Here is a 13,230-nt window from a genome sequence, read left to right as displayed (position 1 = left end):
GCCTACAACAACAAAAAACAAAACACAAAGAAAGGTTAGAGAACAGAAACACATACATATACTCCCCCACCCCAACCCTTGGTTTGGTTTGGTTCTCTTTACATACATTTTTCTTTTGTTGTCAAAAAATCAATTATTATTTGTGTATTTATTTCTTTTTCGTTTTATTTGATTTTGTATTTATTTCTTTATTTTTTAATTAAATTTCTCATTTTATCTTATTATATTTTAATCTAATTTACTTCTAAAAAGTTCTCAGAAAGAAACGACTTACCCATAACAAGCTCACTAAAGAGATACTGCTTTGTCCACAGGGGGCACCAAAATTAATTCAAGCTAAAATTTCTTACAGGAGCTTTAATCAAGAATTTTCATGACCTTTAAAAAAAACTCACATTTTGGGAAATTAAAACTCCTGTGAGGAGTTTTTTGACAAGTTGTGAAACAGATTGAAATGAATACCGGTTCCTCTATGTGACGCACGACAGCAAACAACACCATTAGCAACAAGACTGACAATTCCTCCCTTGTATTTTTCAATGCCTGAAACTGCTTTGAGGAGGTAGGTGTCAATCCAGATGACTGACAGCATGCTGAAGAAACAGCCTTTCTTAGCATTCTGATCAGCAAATATTCACATTGAATGATAGACTGTTAGAAGAAAGCAGGGGGCGCCAAAATCAACACAACCAAAAGTTCCTCCCAGCAGCTTTAAATGGTCACCGTGACTCAAACCAGTCAGTATAAACTTGCATTAGGATTCATGTTGCACTGAAGCCTCCTGTATGTGTTTTGCTTCAGTTGGTCTGCAAGTTAACACTCTCTAAAAATAAAACTTACCTCACTTGCTGGTACTTTTGAGTCCTGCAGAAATAACAAAGAGGCACAGAATTGTTATTATGTAACCAAAGGTCTCAGATGTGCACTTGTGTGTAAATGTCTTTTTGCTCTGCTTGCTAGGTGTGTTTATGAGTAGCCATTAAAACCCAACGGAGGAATAGAAATCATGAAAAACCTGCAGAGCTGTATTAAAAAAATTGAAATTAAAAAAGCTAAATTAAAGTCAATTAAACAGTGAAACTTTTTAATGAGTGATTAGTAAAACTGTGTGTTTTATTTGCAAGATGGCAATTCAGAAAACTCTGTTTATTATAACAAAAACAACATACAGACCATCTTAGCTTAGCATCCAAACATTTGCTAACAAGCTTAAGAATGACATATTAAAGAATTCGGTACATATCTCAGATTTTGAGCAAATCTCGTGTCTCTCTCATGTAATTCTCGTGTGACTTTTCGAACAAGCTTTTCAGACCAGCCGTCAGTCTCATCTTGAGATTACTCCGACTCACTTTTACCTAACAATATGAAACTCTGCCCACGTCCTCCTCCTCCTCCGAGGATGCAGAGTCTGAAGACCCAGGGGAAGTCTCTTCCATTTCCTTGGCAGAGTTCACTGAGGTAGTCAAAAAGCTCCTCAGTGGCAAGGCGCCAGGGGTGGATGAGATTCGCCCTGAGATGCAGAAGGCTCTGGACATTGTTGGGTTGAGTTGACTGACACGCCTCTTCAGTGTCGTGTGGAGGTCTGGGACAGTGTCTGTGGAGTGGCCGACCGGGTTGGTGGTTCAATTATAGGGGTATCACACTTCTCAGCCTCCAGGGAAAAGTCTACTCCAGGGTGCTGGAAGGGAGGCTGAACAATGTGTGTTTTCGTCCTAACCATGGGACAGTGGACCAGCTCTTTACCCTTGAGAGGCTCCTGGAGGGGGCCTGAGAGTTTGCCCATCCAGTCTACATGTGTTTTGTGGACATGGAGAAGGCCTACGATCGTGTTCCAAGTTTAATATTGAGATCTGAAATTTAAACTTCAATCACTTGTTGTTGGACAATAAACTCAACTTTGATCAACACACCACTGACATTCACAAACGCTGCCAACAAAGACTCTCTGCCATCCGCAAACTCAAAGCACTTTCTGTCGCCCCCCACCTTCTACTGTTACTGTACCAAAGCATCATCCAGCCCATTCTCCTCTACTGTTCCCCCTGCTACTACAACATGCTAACTGTCTCCAACAAAAACAAACTCATACGCACCACAAACACTGCCACCAAAATCATCCGCCTCCCCACACCCAACCTGTCTGACCTCAACAACAGAGCCATCATACGCAGAGCACGCACTATAACACTGGACCCCCAACACCCCCTCTACTCGGTCTTCACACTACTCCCCTCCGGTCGCAGATACAGATCCCCTTACTGTAGGCGAGCCCGGTTTGGCAGAAGCTTCTTCCCATCGGCCATAGCACTGCTAAACAGAATGCCACTGTAATGGGTCCGGTGTGTTTATATGTGTCCGGTGTGCATATATGTGTCCAGTGTGTTCATATGTGTTCGGTGTGTTTATATGTGTCCGGTGTGTTTATATGTGTCCGGTGTGTTTATATGTGTCCAGTGTGTTCATATGTGTTCGGTGTGTTTATATGTGTCCAGTGTGTGCATATGTGTCTGGTGTGTATATTTGTGGGATGTGGTGCACCATTGCTGTGAGGCTGGGTGGATGTTTATGGTTATTGTGTTCATACATGTATTCCTGTACAGACGGTGGCAACAAATCTCCTTATTAAGGACAAATAAAGATCTATCTATCTATCTATCTATCTATCTATCTATCTATCTATCTATCTATCTATCTATCTATCTATCTATCTATCTAAATAAGAAAAAAGATAATACCATCCCTCTGCGTTTTAGATACATTTCAAAATGTGTTCAGATGATGGAAAGTTAAGGGTTAGTAAGAGGGATAAACATTAATCCTTAGATTTGGCATGGATATACCAACCTACATAGCATCATTTTGTCACATTTATTAACCAATTATCGTGACATTTCATTGCCAAAGTGTTGGCTGTAGAAAAAATGTCTACTTGCATCAATGCAGCAGCTAAAGACGAAACTGAATAACATCCTAATTTGAACAAATAACACCAAAATTAAAAGCTTCCATTCTCTCTGTTTTGCAGGCCTTGTTCCAATCTCCATCCCCCCCATCTGTGCTGCTGAAGGAGTAAACCCTCACTGCTAGAAAGCTGCGTTCAGGAGCCTCTTTGACATCTAAACAGGTCAGAACCGCACAGAATAATTTCTTTACAGTGACAAATCCTTGCACATCCAAGCTTCTCTGCCTTTCTTGTCACATGGAGCCTTAAAATACTACAAAAGGCAGCTTCTCCTCCTCTAAATCCTCCACCACTTTCAACACCACAGCCACCTTTACTTTGTGCTATTGTCAGCCAGCAGAGCTGAACGATTACAGCAAACACTCTATCCAGAGAACGTTATGTAAGGTTTTGACTGTGTTCAGCATGCTCTGAGAACAGTTGTGTTTTAATGAAGAACGTGGGGCCCATCGAACATGAAACTGCACATGTACATATGTTGTAGAGCGCGCACACGTCTGTTTCTGTGTTTCGTGAAAACATACAGCAGATGTGTCGAGTGTGTCTGTTATTCTGGAGATGCAAGCATTCATGTGGGTTGATGCAAGCGTGGGTGCTGTGGCCTGTTTATCCTTGTGTGTGTGTGAGAGAGAGTGTGTGTGCTTGTGTGTGTCTGCAGCTGTGGCTCTTGTCCACTGTGCGAGGGGAGGTTATGGCATCCTGTTCCTTTTCCGCGCTGCCTCTCTATCTGGACCGGAGCCAGCTTCAGTGAACTGTGCGGTACAGTGGGATACAGCCCTATTATCCCTGTGGAGAATGCCGGCATCCGGACCAAGGCCTTCTGTGTAAATGTGTGCTCAGTTGGGTTTGTCTATGTGAGTTTGTGCATATCTCAGGTTGCAGCAATCTGAAATAAGTTACTAACTCTAACTTTTGTAGCATCTGTTTTAGGGTACCCTTAGGTGATAGTAGCATGGTGTCTTCAAACATATCTTGGGTGCATTGATTACTCTTCAGAATCTTAGGATACATTTCAAAATTCACTTTAGTTTCTGTCTCAGGGTATCCTCTGGTGTCTGTGTTAAGGTACCCTGTAGTGCATGTTTTAGGTACCCCTTGTTTCCTGTTTTATAGAAACTTTAAAAGTCTGGTGAGCCTTCCTTCAATGTCTGGATTGTGTCCCTATTATGGCTCATTTTAACTTAGGTACCCATAGTTCTCTGTTTTTAGTAGTTTGTTGTCTGTTTTAGGGTACCCTGTTGTTTCTGTTCAGGGTACCCTTTGGTGTTTATTTTAAACCCTGAATTAGTTGCTTCACAGTTCCCAAAAAGTATCTAAGTGTAACTTTGTTTTCCATTTTTGGAGTACCCTTTGTTTCTTGAATTAAGGTACCTTTGAATGTCGTGTTGGTGTACCCTTTTGTGTCAGTTTCCAGTAACTATATATTCTTTAGTTCTGGGTGTCTGTTTGATAGTACCCTGTTGTATCTTTTAAGGGAACCATGTGGTTTCTGTTTTAGGAAATCCTGAATTAGTTGCTTTACAGTGACCTGTATCAAAGTGGAACTCTGGTATGCATACTTTCAATGCCTGGTCTGTGTCCCCATTTTGGCTAATTTGAACACAAATAGCCTTTGATGTCTGTTTTAGGGAACCCCTGTTGTTTCTGTTAAGGGAACCATGTGGTGTCTGTTTTAGGAAACCCTAAATGAGTTGCTTTACAGTTCCCCAAAAGTATCTAAGTGTAACTTGGGTATCTGTTTTTAGAGTACCCTTTGTTTCTTGTTTTAGGGTACCTTCAATTGCCTTTTCATTGTACCCTTTTGTGTCTGTTTCTAGTAACTATATATTCTTTGGTTCTGGGTGTCAGTTGTAGGGTGCACTACTGTTCCTGTTTTTCGGTACCCTTTATTGCCTAATTGAGAACAACCGCTATTGTTTGTCTTAAGGGAAAATTTTGACTCTGTTTGAAGGTACCCTGTTTCCTTTAAAAATGTACCTTTAGGTGGCTTTATTAGTGTACCTGTGTTTAGGTACCTTCACTGCTGGGTTTGCGTAGCCTTGTTGGATTATTCTTAGTCACTGTTTATAGTCTGATTTTGGGTAACCTTTGGTGTCTGTTTTAGGATACCTTTCAGTCACTGATCTAAGGTGCGGTTTTGTGTCTGTCCAGAGGAAAATTTGGCATCATACCCTTAATCAACTATCTCTAGGTACCCTTTCTTTTCTGTTTCAGGGTTCCTTTAAACATCTTGTCTGTGTACCTCTTTGTGTCTATTTCCAGTTATCATTAATTGTCTAGTCTTTGGTGCTCCTCAATGTCCGTTTTTGGGCACCCTTTTGTTTAAGATAAGGGAACCCTTTTATGGCTGTTCAAGAATGCCATAAAGTTCCTGCTTTGAGGTACCCTCAAATGTCTCTCTTTAGGAAGCATTGGCCTCCGTACTTGAGTATCTTCAATCGTCCGTTTGTGTCTGTTTAGTTTACCTTTTGTTGTCAACTTTGAGATAACCTTAACCGTAACCTTAACTGTGTGATTATGGACCCTTTATTGTCTGGTCAAGGTACCTTACATCTCTGTATTTGGGTACCCTTATGTTTCTGATTTTAGGTTCCTTCTTTTGTGTCGGATTTTAGCTGCTTTAAGTTTGACTTCTATTGTCCGTGTTTAGGGGTCCTTTAGAAAAACACCATTGATGGCTACTCTGTTTTGCCTCTTTTGGGTTTTCCTGTAGTCTGTTTAAGGGATACCTTAAAGGACCCATTAGCATGAACTCAACCCTCTATTAGTCACATTATTTGAACAAAAACTACTTGATGGGGTTGAGGAAAGTTAGTACATCGTATTTCAAAGTGAACTGGCTCTTATACAGATGCTCAAAGGTAACACTCCATCAATATAAGACGCCAAAGGATTGATATTAAGTTCAACCAGGGGCTGCTCTTGCCATTTGAAGCCAAGATGGTTTATACGCACAATATATCTTGGTTTTGAGTATCAACATAAGCTGGCTGGGGTTCATGAAAACTCATATAAGTATTTGGGGTTGGTCCCCTCTTTGCAGTCATGTGTTATCGCTCTCTCCAGCAACAAGTGAAACAACAGCTGCTGTAAAGACAGTGAAGCAGGCTGAACCAAACAGTGTGATGCTTGCTTACACTCCAGCTTATGCTTCTCGCTCATTATCACTACAAAGAGCGATAATACAGAAAATAAAAATGCAATTGAAGGTACAACTGTCACACATCGCTAACAGCTTGGATAAAGGTGATTGTTGGCTTGTGCAGGTGCCTGTCAAAGCATACAAGGTGTTACAATATGTAGCTGATGAGGTGCTGAAAACCTGTACGCTTTTTTTTTAAATCAGGCTGTTTTGTCGTTTTCCAACAACTATCAGCGATACTTTTTCATCATCACAGGAGCAAAACTTCTGGCTCCGTCTCGTCTGTCTTTTTTGGGCTTATCCAAATGCTCCAGCCGCATTTCCCATCCAGCTATCCCTCCATCTGGGGAAAAGGCAGGAGCCAAACAGGAAGTCATTTCACTCCTTTTTTGTTCAGTCAGTGCAGCTTGAAGTTATTTCTGCAAAGGTGTTGTGTGGGATACAAACTCTGCACCATCAAAGTCAGAGCGGGCCTTTTATCAGCTTCGCTTTGCATGTCTGTGTAGTAAGAGATTTTGACCCAGTTGTGTGCGTCAGTCGGCCTCTGTGCTTTGTTTGCTTATTGCAGACAAAGACTAAAAGAGATGGAGGGAACTGTTTGCGTGGTGGAGGTTTGGTGTTTTTTTAACTGGTAGAAGAACTACATAATGGCCCTGAATGCACCATACTTAAGCTGTCAAACCAATCAATGTGTCAGTTTACATCCCAAGCTTTGTGTTTAGCTTTGACTATAAAACATCTTTCTATTATTTTTTTATTATTTACCCTGGTTGGAGTCACCCAGGTAGATCAACACCTAATTGAATGCTAATCCAAAGTTGTATCTTTTCCATTTTTGAAGCACTACTTTATTATTATTCTTTATTCTTCTTTATTTGGATCCCCATTAGCTTCCACAGTGTGGTTGCTAGTCTTCCTGGGGTCCACACAATAAAACAATGATTATAAAAATTACTATTTAAAATCACACTTTATGCATAAAACAAAAATGCTATAGCAGCTGATTATGAAAATCAAAAATGAAAATGCTAAATAAAGCACTTGAGTAAATAAATGATGAGTAGCATTAAACTACAGAATAATGGAAACAAAAACAATATTGTCACAAACACATGGCCCCAAAAATTAATAAAACAAAAAGTTTCAAAACAGTGATTACATAACAGTGTCTATGAGAAATTAATCAGCATTTGTTTGAGTTACTTTTTAAAAGAACATTATTTTTTGGACCATTCTCATGTTGGTGGGGATCAGATTCCAGGCAGAGGAACCTCTAAAACGAACAGATTTCATCATACAGTTAGTTCTAGGACTACAAGTAAATAGTGCATGGCGAGACTGCCTTAATCGTCAGAATCCAAATGAAATATTTTGTAAAAATGTGTTTTATTGAAGCCTTCAGTATCAAGTTTTTGGGACTTTTTAAGTCAATAATGGCCGTCTAGCATGAGTCTGGTCCTGCTGGAGGTTTCTGCCTGTCAAAGAAAGTTTGTCCTTGCCACTGTAACTTGCTAAATGCTGCAAAGTGCTCTGCTCATGGTGGATTAAGATGAGATCAGACTGAGTCCTGTCTGTAAGATGGGACTGGATCTTATCCTGTCTTGATATTGGGTCTTTGTTAATAATAGAACATAGAGTACGGTCTAGACCTGCTCTGTTTGGAAAGAGTCTTCAGATAACATTTGTCGTGATTTGGCGCTATACAAATATATAATGAACAACACTTCCTCAGACTTAAAAAAAATCCCCCCAAAATATTTGCTGTTGTAATTAAATGAGGGATTATGAATAGTTAGCAGGTTACGAATAATAGTTAGCCAGACCCCGACACAAATACACGTGGTCCCGTCCACCTTGGTTTTCTTCAATTTGTAAGATGTCTCTTTCACTAGTTTCTCCTCTGTTTCCCTCTCTTGTCTTCTTTTCTCTGCTGGTAACTAGTTAGCCTCTAGGAATCTAAAGTTTTGTGCTCTCCAAATGAATTGAGAGTAATATTAAAAATATATTCCATGCTTGACAAGGATATCTGAAAGTATGGTTTTTGCCACAGTGTCAACAGGAAGAGGTGAAATCAAAAACTGTATGAATGTGCCAGACTTTCCTACGCCGATTGATCCTTGCATTTCTCTTGCTAATCAGAATTAATCACCCTTGTTAAGGAGTTTCGACCAATCAGAATCAAGTATTTATCACAGCCAGGTGATCAGGAAGAAAGCAGGGTATATGTTGTGTCTGATTTTTAGAAGGCCTGGCTGCACAGGGGCTTTAAAGATATAAGGAAAGCAGAATCTTGAAATTATAATTTTAGGTTTTACAGTTTTATGTTGGAACTATTTTTGAGCATTGACATCAGTGTTTAACTTTGACAAAAAAGACGAAGAAAGATCCCCAAAATGTAAAAATATTAAAGCTTAAAGTTTTTGATAAGTTCTGGGAAAACCTGTGATGGAGTGGAGGATGAAATAAAGGGAGGAAGTTAGCCTTTTCCATAGAAATACCAAAACAACATTTCCAGAGATCATTGTCACGACCATGAATATTCATTTAACAGATGAAAAATGAAAAGCTGAACATTGGATTTCTCTGTAGAACTTCGCTGACATGGCTGAAACGTGGCGTATTGAAATACAGAGCGCTTGTCTTGGCTTGATTCACATCATTCTGACTTCCAGAGTGTAATGTGTGTCAGAGGGAGATCAGGGAAACAGAGCCAAGCAGATCAGAAGGCCAGAAGACCGAGCTCACACACAACAGATTGTTAGCTGCGTTCAGAGTGTCAGAAAGAGAAACGGGGGGAAAAAATAGAATGTGTGACATTACGTGAGCAGTGCGAAGGGGTGGGGGGGAGAAATGTGATAAAAGGGAGGAACGAAAGGAAAGGGAAGGGTGGAGGTGTTTGAGATGTTCTGAGGGTGAATGGAGGAAGACAAGAAACAGAAGGGTTAGTGAAGGAACAAAGTGGTCCCTCTTACCTCTATGCTAATTTTGACCTGTACATGTTTAGGTAAAATCTCATCGTGCTCCGCTGTGGTTAATTTTAGGATTATACAGCAGGTTCCATAATCATAATTTTTTTATTTGAAAATTAATGTTCTTGTTCTGCTTCCCGTCCACAGAGGATTTGCTCTTTTCACCTCTTTCCTCTTCAAATGATGAATTTGCTCGGCGAACTTCAACCCCCTCGAGGAAATGAGAAGCCATTAGAGCGACTGCTCGGCCATCTGGCTCTCGTCTTCTCATCGGGAGACGGGTTGTAGTCGGACTCACTGAGAGCGTAACTTGCATCAGGCTGCTTGACTTTAACATCTCAATATCCCCCTCTCCTCTTCTTCTTCTTCATCTTCGTCCCACTCTTTCTTCCTCCTCTCCCTCGGGGCCTTTCCTCGCTTGTCTTTTTAAATTTCGTGCCCATGCCCCTGAAACAGGCAGCCAAACAAGTCAGCAGCTGATCACAAGAGACCAGCCAGACTCCTGATCTGATTTTCTTGATTATTGGACAACAGATCAAAACATCTGACAGAGTTTCCCTGCAGGCTGACTGTGTCGCAGCATTTTTTTGGCTCTGAATTAGTTTTCCCTGCTTCAGTACCTGGGCACCTGTCTGCTTGGCTGTGTCGCTCCTCTCTCAAAGCAGAGACACACATTCAAAGGGTAAAAATGTTTTATAATCCTGTTTAGTTTGTTGAACACTGGCACTGTGGGCGGTCTTGATATGAAGAGGACTAAAAGGTGTTCTTTTGAGAAACTGTTACACATGTTAGGCCTTTAAGCTTGAAGCCAGCTAAGCCACATAACTACAAATTGCTGCTTTTCAGAAACTACATATTTTCAAATATAAATGCTAACATAAATGTAATTATTCCCATATTGGTAAAAAAGAAACATGGTGTACTTGTAAAGCTGTATAGCGAGTCGATTATGTGAAAAACTTGGCATTTGGTCTTGGGTATAATGTATCAGGTATTGGATGTGAGTAATCTGGAATTAGCAACTGGATGAGTATTTGGTACTTAGAATCAGGTATTGGGTATTGAGTATGGGGGACTGGGCATTTGGTGGTGGGTAAGGGGTGCTGGGAATTGGTATAGAGTATCAGGTATTACAAATTGGGTTTTATGTATTAAATATATACAGAACTGAGTATAAGGTACTGGGTATTGAGTAGTGGGCAATGGGTATTGGGAACAGTGTGTCAGGTATCAAGTATTGGGTACTGGGTTTTGGATACTGGGCATTTGGTATGTGATAATTACAGTAGTGGCTTTCGGGTATCCATTAGCCGGTATCTGCCAGTTGGCTAGAATATTCACAGTTACTGGGTGTCAGGTATCAAGTATTAGGTGCTGGTTACTGAGTACCTGGTACTAGGTATTCCGTATCAAGGATTGTGTAGTTGGTAAAGGGCATTGGGTACTGGGAACCAGGTATTTAATATCGGGTAATGGGTATTGGGTTATGAGTTTCAGGTGGCAAGAACTAGGGGTATAGAGTATTTAATATCTGGCACTGAGTATTGGGTACTGGATATTGAGTATTTTCAATTGAGTATTGGGTACTGGGCATTGGGTAGTGATATTGAGTATTGGCTATAGGGATCCACTATCCCGTATTTGCCAGTTGGCTAGGATGTTCACAGGTACTGGGTGTAAGGTATTGAATATTGGGTGTTGGGTACTGAGTACGGGGTACTAGGTATTAAGTATCAGGGATTGTGTTATTGGTAATGGGCATTGGGTACTGGGTGTCAGGTTTCAAGTATTGGGTAATGGGTATTGGGTTATGAGTTTCAGGTGTCAAGAACTGCGTATTGGGTAGAGAGCATTTAATATCTGGTACTGAGTATCAAGTACCTCACTGACCTTCTCCAGTACTACCACCCCTCCCGCCGCCTGCGATCCTCTGACTCCAACCTCCTCACTCCGATTACTAAATCCAAGCACCGCACCTTGGGAGACCGGGCCTTTGCCATAGCCGCCCCCACCCTCTGGAACTCTCTCCCCCCACACATCTGTGCTTCTGACTCACTTCATTCATTTAAGAAACAGTTAAAAACTTACCTTTTCAAACAGGCATTCCCCACACATTAATTATTCCACCTCTTCCCTTGTCGTCTGCTTGTCTTATATGTCTTTATTGTATTTATTTATTGTCTCTCTTGTAAAGCGTCTTTGAGTTCATGAAAAAGGCTATATAAAACTTAGGTATTATTATTATTATTATTATTATTATTATTATTATTATTATTATTATTAAGTACTGGGTATTGAGTATTTTCTATTGAGCATTAGATACTGGGTGTCAGGTATCAAGTTTTGGGTGTTGGTTACTGAGTACCAGGTACCGGGTATTAAGTATCGGGTATTGAGTAGATGGTAATGGGTTTGCGGTACTGAGTGTCAGGTCTCAAGCATTGGGTATTTGTTACTGAGCATCAGGTAGTCAGTATTGGGTACCAAGTACTTAATATCTGGTTCTGGGTATCAAGTACTTGGTATTTAGCATTGGGTAGTTGGTATTGGGTACTGAGTGACAGGTGTCAATCATTCGGTGTTTGGTTTTTGATGTTGGGTATTGAGTATTGAGTATCGGGTTTGGAGTATTGGGTACTGGGCATTGGGTATGTGATATTGAGTATTGGCTTTTGAGTGTCCATTATCTGGTATCTGCCAGTTCACTAGAATACTCACAGATCTAATGTCAATACTTGATTGCCCACAAAAATAATTGTTCGGTGTCAGGAGCGTTCTGGTTTATGTTTATAAGTCCAAGTAAAGAAAACAAGCTAACAGGAAGCCCCAAAAAGTTGTCCAGTTTTTCTATGTGTGTATGAACTATTGCTCTATGAAACTCTCCAGTATATAGAACCTTCTAGCAGCTTGTCACAGTGTTCATCTCATCTGTGATTTTCAGACATGACAACTGGTTGTTATAAACCTGTCACTACACTGTTATTTTCCAGTAGGTCACATGAAAATGAATGGACCTGAAATAAGTGCAATTTGCAGTAATGACCCTCAATCTCAGTCTTTCATTCTTTGTCAGAGCAGGTCAGGGAGGTGTGTTAGTCACACAGGAGGTAATAATTGTGGAGAAATGTTCCTGCATGAGCCTGAAGAGCAGAGACAGGAGGAAAGATGTGTTTCAGTTCAACGTTTTTTGGATCTCATGATCTCATGGTCACAAACACGTTTCATGCTCTGCTGCATTAATGCTCACAAAAGCCTGCAGTCTGGATTTGACGAAGGAGCAGGGGAGAAAAAAAAAAGAAATGAGGAAGAGCTTGAAATGAAGAAAGGAGAGATGAGGAGGAGAGATATTTTTGACTTCACAGCAGGAAGTCTGAAGAGGCTGACGTCGGCTCATAATTTGCACCTTTTTCTCTGCAACTTTTGCTCAAAAAGACATTGCAGTCATGAACAAACACACAAACAGACCGGAAACACACACACACACATTCACGGCAAAATAGGGGAAAAAAAACCTGCTTCCTCATTCCATCTCCACACACATTCAAACACACACGCACACATATACAGCCCCTCCCCTCCTCACCCTCTCTCCACCCAGAGGCACAAAGATATTTTTATCTTCCATAGAGCCCAAACGCTAATGAAGCATCGACGACACAAATACATTTCCATGATTCCTCAAATCTGGTCTCGTACTACAGCGACTGCCCCGACACACGGCTGCATGCATTTCTGTGAGGTTTTCAGAACATCTACTGACACGGTGCACGAGAGTCGAGATCATTTCAGTGTTTTTGGAAGCCTTTCGATGAAAGTCGGAGATTAAAAATAAACACTCAATCGTGGAGTTGCTCTCAAAATTGCATTATGTGAGAGAGGCAGCGAGCTGAGATGATCCCTTTTATTTCCAGTCCATTTATTTGTTTCCAGCGCTTCAGTGTGAAACAGCTGACAGTGTCATGAAATAAGACTGACAGCTCTGCCAACAAAATATTACACTCAATTCAGGGTGAATTCTTGAAATGAGTGTTTTTACAATGGAAATGAGTCAAAGTAATCAACACAAATAGCAGAATTTGTTCTTTTAGGGAAGAGAGACGTAGAAGAGGAAAATAAATTGACATTTTTGGATGAAAGGATTGAAGAGTGAAGTG

At 40.6% G+C, this 13,230-nt stretch overlaps 1 protein-coding gene across 1 annotated transcript in view; it reads left to right on the top strand.

Annotated features, from left to right (window-relative positions):
* Nucleotides 1-13,230, top strand: part of LOC117807687 (astrocytic phosphoprotein PEA-15) — a 75,309-nt gene that overhangs the window by 22,937 nt on the left and 39,142 nt on the right. The window contains exon 2 of the mRNA XM_034677051.1: nucleotides 3,029-3,127. The gene's annotated coding sequence lies outside the window, so the exon portion shown is untranslated. The remainder of the gene's footprint in view (nucleotides 1-3,028; nucleotides 3,128-13,230) is intronic.

This window comes from Notolabrus celidotus, chromosome 23 (assembly GCF_009762535.1).
Source record: "Notolabrus celidotus isolate fNotCel1 chromosome 23, fNotCel1.pri, whole genome shotgun sequence".
Classification (NCBI taxonomy): domain Eukaryota; kingdom Metazoa; phylum Chordata; class Actinopteri; order Labriformes; family Labridae; genus Notolabrus; species Notolabrus celidotus.
The sequence above is the reverse complement of the archived record's forward strand: the minus strand, read 5'-3'. Positions and strand labels throughout refer to the sequence as shown.